Below are 5,932 nucleotides of genomic sequence, written 5' to 3' on the forward strand. Positions count from 1 at the left end.
TCATATACCACCTACCCAAATCGTACCCTAGACCCATTTCTAGACCTTTCTAAGCTTTGCTGCGCATAATCGGATATAGGAGGAGAGTATGTAAATGATTTACGGGAAATGTTATGATTATGTATGAATAATTAATGAATATGTATGAATAAGTTTTATATATGGAATCTGATTTTGGGACCTGGTGTGCGTTGATCGTGAGAGGACTCGCTCACGCACCCGGCCGTCAATAAAGAAGTGTCTGCTTATCTACATCACATTGGTGTCGATAAGTTCTTCATTCCGAGATTTCGGTAACAGTTTTGGCGACCCAGATGGGACCTCGCTGAAGGAGACCGGAGGAGTCGGGGACCTGATCGGTTCCGGCCGGCACCGAGGATTTCTCGGGGACACCCATCGATCCCCGATCCGTAAGGCTCTTCGCGACGTTCCCTGGATATTTGGTAAGACACTTCTTTTTAATTGTAGTAAGTGGGTGGGAGTCCCACTAAAGTAAGTAAGTAAGTAAGTAAGTAAGTAAGTGCACTGGAGAAAGTGGGGGGGAGTCCCACTATAATAATTGTATGGGAAAGAGTGGGAGGGAGTCCCACCAGTGGGTTGGAGTCCCACTGAGTAAGTCTACCTGTCAGACGCGGTGAAAGAGCTGCACAGGGTAGGACTAGGAGTCTGCCCGTAAGACATAAGCGAAAGCTATTGCAGGGTTGGACTAAAAGGATCCTTGTGGAAGTGGAAGCCTAGGCGTCTGCCTGTAAGACATAAGCGAAAGCAGGGTTGGACAAAAGTGTAGACAAGAGAAACTATATGCTATAGTGTTCTCTAAGGTAGTGCCTCTAACAAGAAGTTAGAAGAAGTTTTTGGTGTTCTTTGTTGTATTGTGAGTTTGTGTATTAAGAAGAAAATTAAGAGGTATAATATTGTGTTATATGTTTGTTTAAAGTAACTGTGGGAAAGTGTGAGTGTGGCTGTAAGAGTGAGACTGTGGAGTGTGGATCCGCGGATCGGAGTGATAGAGTTGAATAATTGTGTATTGTACTGTGGGTATTTACACCATGGCAACTAAGTTAACTCGGTTGTTTAAAAGTAAAAGCTTGGGTAATCTTGTGTTAAATGATAAAATCCCGAAAAATTCTCCATTGGGATGTTTACTGGCGCATTGGGGGATTTATATGAGGATTTGCCAAAGAGCCAGATGATTTAATATTGTAATAATTGGTGGCCACTATATATATTAGAAGATCAGGAAAAGTGGCCCATGAACGGGACACTGAATTATAACACTATTTTGCAGTTAATGTTGTATTGTAAAAGAGAAGGGAAATGGAATAAAATGCCAGATGTGGATTTGTTTTTTTTATTTAAGACAAAGAAAGGATTGGCAGGATGAATGTAAGCTAACTATTAGAGATAATTTGGTAATAGCTGTAACTTCTGATAATAAGAAAGTGGGAAAAAAAATGTTGTTTAAATTGTGAGGTTGGGAGTGGATACAGGAGCAACATTTTATTATTAAATACCTGTAAAGGAAAAACTGGAACAAAAACAGGCCATTCCTGCAACCCCTGGATTTGAAATTTGGAAATAAAATAATTACACATGAATTTTTGTATGTACCAGTATGTCCGATACCCTTCTTAGGAAGAGATTTGTTATCTAAATTAAATGCACAGATTGTTTTTGACGAAGGAGAACTTTTCTTGAAAATACCTGAGTCAAATACGGGAGAAATCCTGATGATACAAGAAAAGGTAAAGGAACAAGAAATTCCACCGGAGGTGGATTTGGCAGTGATCCCTACTGTATGGGAAACAAATATTCCTGGTAAATCGAAACTAGCAGAACCTGTTAAAATAGATTTGAAGGAAGGCGCAGGAACAGTGAGAATTAAACAATATCCAATCAAATCAGAAGTGAGACAGGAATTGAAGAAATTGATTGATAAATTTTTGGAGTATAAAATTTTGGAAGAATGTGAATCTGAGTATAATACTCCTATTTTACCAGTCAGAAAACCTTCGGATGAATATAGACTGGTACAAGACTTGAGAGCAGTAAATCAAATAGTTAAGGATATTTATCCTGTAGTAGCAAACCCTTATACATTGTTAACAAGCATTGAGGGAGAATTATCAGTGGTTTACAGTGCTTGATTTAAAAGATGCTTTCTTTTGTATACCTTTGGAAAAGGGAAGCAGAAAACTGTTTGCTTTTGAATGGGAAAATCCTCAAACCAGGCAAAAGATGCAGCTGACATGGACTAGATTACCCCAAGGATTTAAAAACAGTCCAACTATTTTTGGAAATCAATTAGCAAAGGAATTTGAAATCTGGAAACAGGACAAACCAAGATCTGGACATTTATTTTTACAATATGTGGATGATATATTGATTGCTATAGAAGAAAGATTTATTTGTATACAGGTGACTATTGACCTTTTAAATTTCCTGGGACTAAGTGGGTATAAGGTATCCAGGAAGAAAGCCCAAATATCCTGCCAGACTGTGATATATCTCGGCTTTGAGATTTAAAAGGACAACGACAATTAGGAAAAAAAATCGCAAAGAAGCTATTTGTAGTATACCTGAGCCGAGAAATATTCATGAACTCAGAGCATTTTTAGGAATGACTGGGTGGTGTCGCCTTTGGATCATGAACTGTGGGCTAATAGCTAAACCGCTGTACGAGGCCCAAAAGAACTCTCCCTTTGTATGGGGCCCACAACAACAAAAGGCTTTTGTAGAGTTGAAACGTGCCTTAATGCCTGCACCTGCCTTGGGACTGCCAGATCTAACCAAAGATTTCCAGCTGTTTGTACATGAAAGACAACACCTTGCACTGGGCGTGTTAACCCAGAGGATAGGAAGCTGGAAACGACCAGTCGGATATTTCTCTAAACAACTGGACACAGTGAGTAAAGGGTGGCTGAACTGCCTTCGAGCAGTGGCCGCAACAGTGATGCTCATACAAGAAGCTCGGAAATTGACTTTGGGAAGAACAATAACAGTCTATGTCCCACACATGGTGATAACTGTCCTAGAACAGAAGGGGGGACATTGGCTGTCTCCCAGCCGAATGATGAAGTACCAGGTGGTATTGACTGAACAAGATGATGTGATTCTAAAGACAACTAACCTGGTAAATCCTGCAGTGTTTTTAAGTTCCATACAGGAAGAAGGACGACTGGAACATGATTGCTTGACTACCATCGAGTATGTTTATTCCAGTCGTGAAGATCTGAAGGATGTGCCATTGGAGCGACCAGATTGGAAACTGTATACTGATGGAAGCAGCTTTATGGAACAAGGAGTTTGATACGCTGGATATGCGGTAACAACAGAGACTACAGTTATAGAAGCAGGAGCATTGGCTAGTACCACATCAGCCCAAAAGGCAGAACTCATCGCTTTAATTCGAGCCTTAGAATTAAGCAAAGACAAGAGAGTAAATATCTGGACTGATTCAAAATATGCCTTTGGGGTAGTGCATGTCCATGGAGCTTTGTGGAAAGAGAGGGGGTTATTGTCCTCTCAAGGATTAAACGTTAAGCATCAAACAGAAATTTTACAATTATTGCAAGCAGTTCAAAAGCCAGATCAAGTAGCAATCATGCACTGTAAGGCACACCAGATTGGGAATACAAAAATAATAGCTGGGAATAATTTAACTGATAGAACAGCAAAAAGGTAGCAAAGAAACAAGCATTGCAAATGGCAATAATTCCTTCTAAAACAGTAACCCTTCCTAGGGAAAAACCGAGATATTCAGAGGAAGATGACAAATTGGGTCAGTTATTAAATGCTAAGAAAAACTTAGCTGGATGGTGGGTAACTCCTAACGGACAAGTAGGAATTCCACCTCCTTTGATGAGAGAGATAATTCAAATGAGACATCAAGAATGTCATTGGGGGGCAGAAGCCTTAGTAACATTTTTACGAAAGCAAGTAATATCAGTTAAGATGTTAGGAATAGCCAAAATGGTAACTGCAAAGTGTGAAGTATGTTTGAAAAATAATCCAGTGATTAAGAAAAAGGTTCAAATGGGTAGGCTGAAATCTGGTACAGAACCTGGAGACTACTGGCAAGTAGATTTTTCAGAGTTGCCTAGATACAATGGGTACCGGTACATCTTGGTAGGGGTTGATACTTTTACAGGATGGCCAGAAGCCCTTCCCTGTCACACTACACAAGCAAAAGAGGTTGTAAAATGGTTTTTACAAGAAATAATTCCGAGATTTGGAGTTCCTATTGGAATTTCCTCTGACAGAGGTCCACACTTTGTGGCTGAAGTAGTCCAAAGTGTTAGCAAAGCATTGGGTATCAATTGGGATTTACATTCATCTTGGAGGCCACAATTTAGTGGAAAAGTGGAGAGGATGAATCAAACTTTGAAACGACAAATAAGTAAAATTTGTCAAGAAACCAGTCTAAAGTGGCCTCAGGCACTTTCATTGGCATTATTACGAATCAGAGTACAACCAAAGAGTGGAACCTCAGTCAGTCCTTATGAATTATTATATGGAAAACATGTGAGTCTCTAGAACCAAATCTAAACATACATGTAAAAGAAAACAAGATGTGTATAACTATTTGCTTTTTTTAAGGAAAACTTTGGCTGCGATTTGGAGTGTAGTAATTTGAAATAGACCTTTACCTCTGGAAAATTCAGTGCATGATTTCCAGCCGGGAGACTATGTTTATGTGAAGAATTGGACCTCCGAACCTTTGCAGGAGCACTGGAGAGGACCCTTCCAGATACTGTTAACCACTTTTACAGCTATCAAAATTGCAGAATCGGATGCTTGGGTACATTATACTCGAGTGAAGAAAGCACCGTGAAGAAAGCATCTACTCCGTGGAAGATTGTGAATCATGACCCAGAGACTTAAAAATTGACTTTGAAACATGTTTAATTTTTCATATCAGGTTATGATTGGGTTTTGGATTTTCTTTTGGTTGGTAGTGTTGGTGGGATCATGGGCTGACTTGGTGGACAGGAACAAAAGACAAATAGAAACAGAACAAGTGATTGACATTCCCAAACAGATGGCTGAGGAAAATTTGATGGTAGGATTGATTAAAGAATTTGCCAATTTACAAAACATCACGCAGATTACTGCTTGTTTGCCAATACCGAAGGCAGTAGGTGAATCTATTCCATGGGGAATTTTAACTATGAATTTGACTAACCTGGAACATAAAAATGAAACCAATTATTGTGAACAGAGGCCAGTGACTCAATGATATGAGCAAGTGAAAGTCATTAGAAAACAGTGGAAAACTCCAGGTAGTCTGGCGGATTGTGAAAAATTGTTAAATTATGTTTTTACCAAAATAGGAAGATTTAAGACTGTGGGATGGTGTTCTTATGATGAACAATTTAAAATCAACGTGAGCAAAAGTGTTATGAAATGGAAGTGTAACGAAACTGGCCAGAGCACCCAGGTAATAGACCAGTGGGACTCTATATGGTCTATGTCCATATTTTCCCATTTTCAGTATATAGCAAGAATTTCTTGGTGTTTTACCTGTGATGGAAAGGTTTTTTCAGTATTACCCTGGGTAGATGATAGGTCAACTACATCGGGAGAGAAGGAAAATAAAATAGTGCCATGGTGGAAATGTGAAAAAGTGTATGATTGTAATAATGCAGACTTAGTAATTCAAAGAATTCCTCCGTTGGCTGCTGCTTTGAAATATGGTTGTTTTTGTCGAGGTCTTAAGAATACTCTCAATTTAACCAGCGCCTTTACAGTCAGAAGAGGAACTTTGTTTAGTTGTAGAAAATCTTCTATTCGAAGTCCAGGACATTTAGTTTGGGCATTAAGTGATGGAACCTGGACAACACACCTACCATTAGATGGTAAGGTGAAAAAAATCACATTGGGCATGCCAACATTGTGTCCGATTTGGAAGAAATCACCATTTAAAGGATCT

Source organism: Falco cherrug, chromosome W (assembly GCF_023634085.1).
Source record: "Falco cherrug isolate bFalChe1 chromosome W, bFalChe1.pri, whole genome shotgun sequence".
Classification (NCBI taxonomy): Eukaryota; Metazoa; Chordata; class Aves; order Falconiformes; family Falconidae; genus Falco; species Falco cherrug.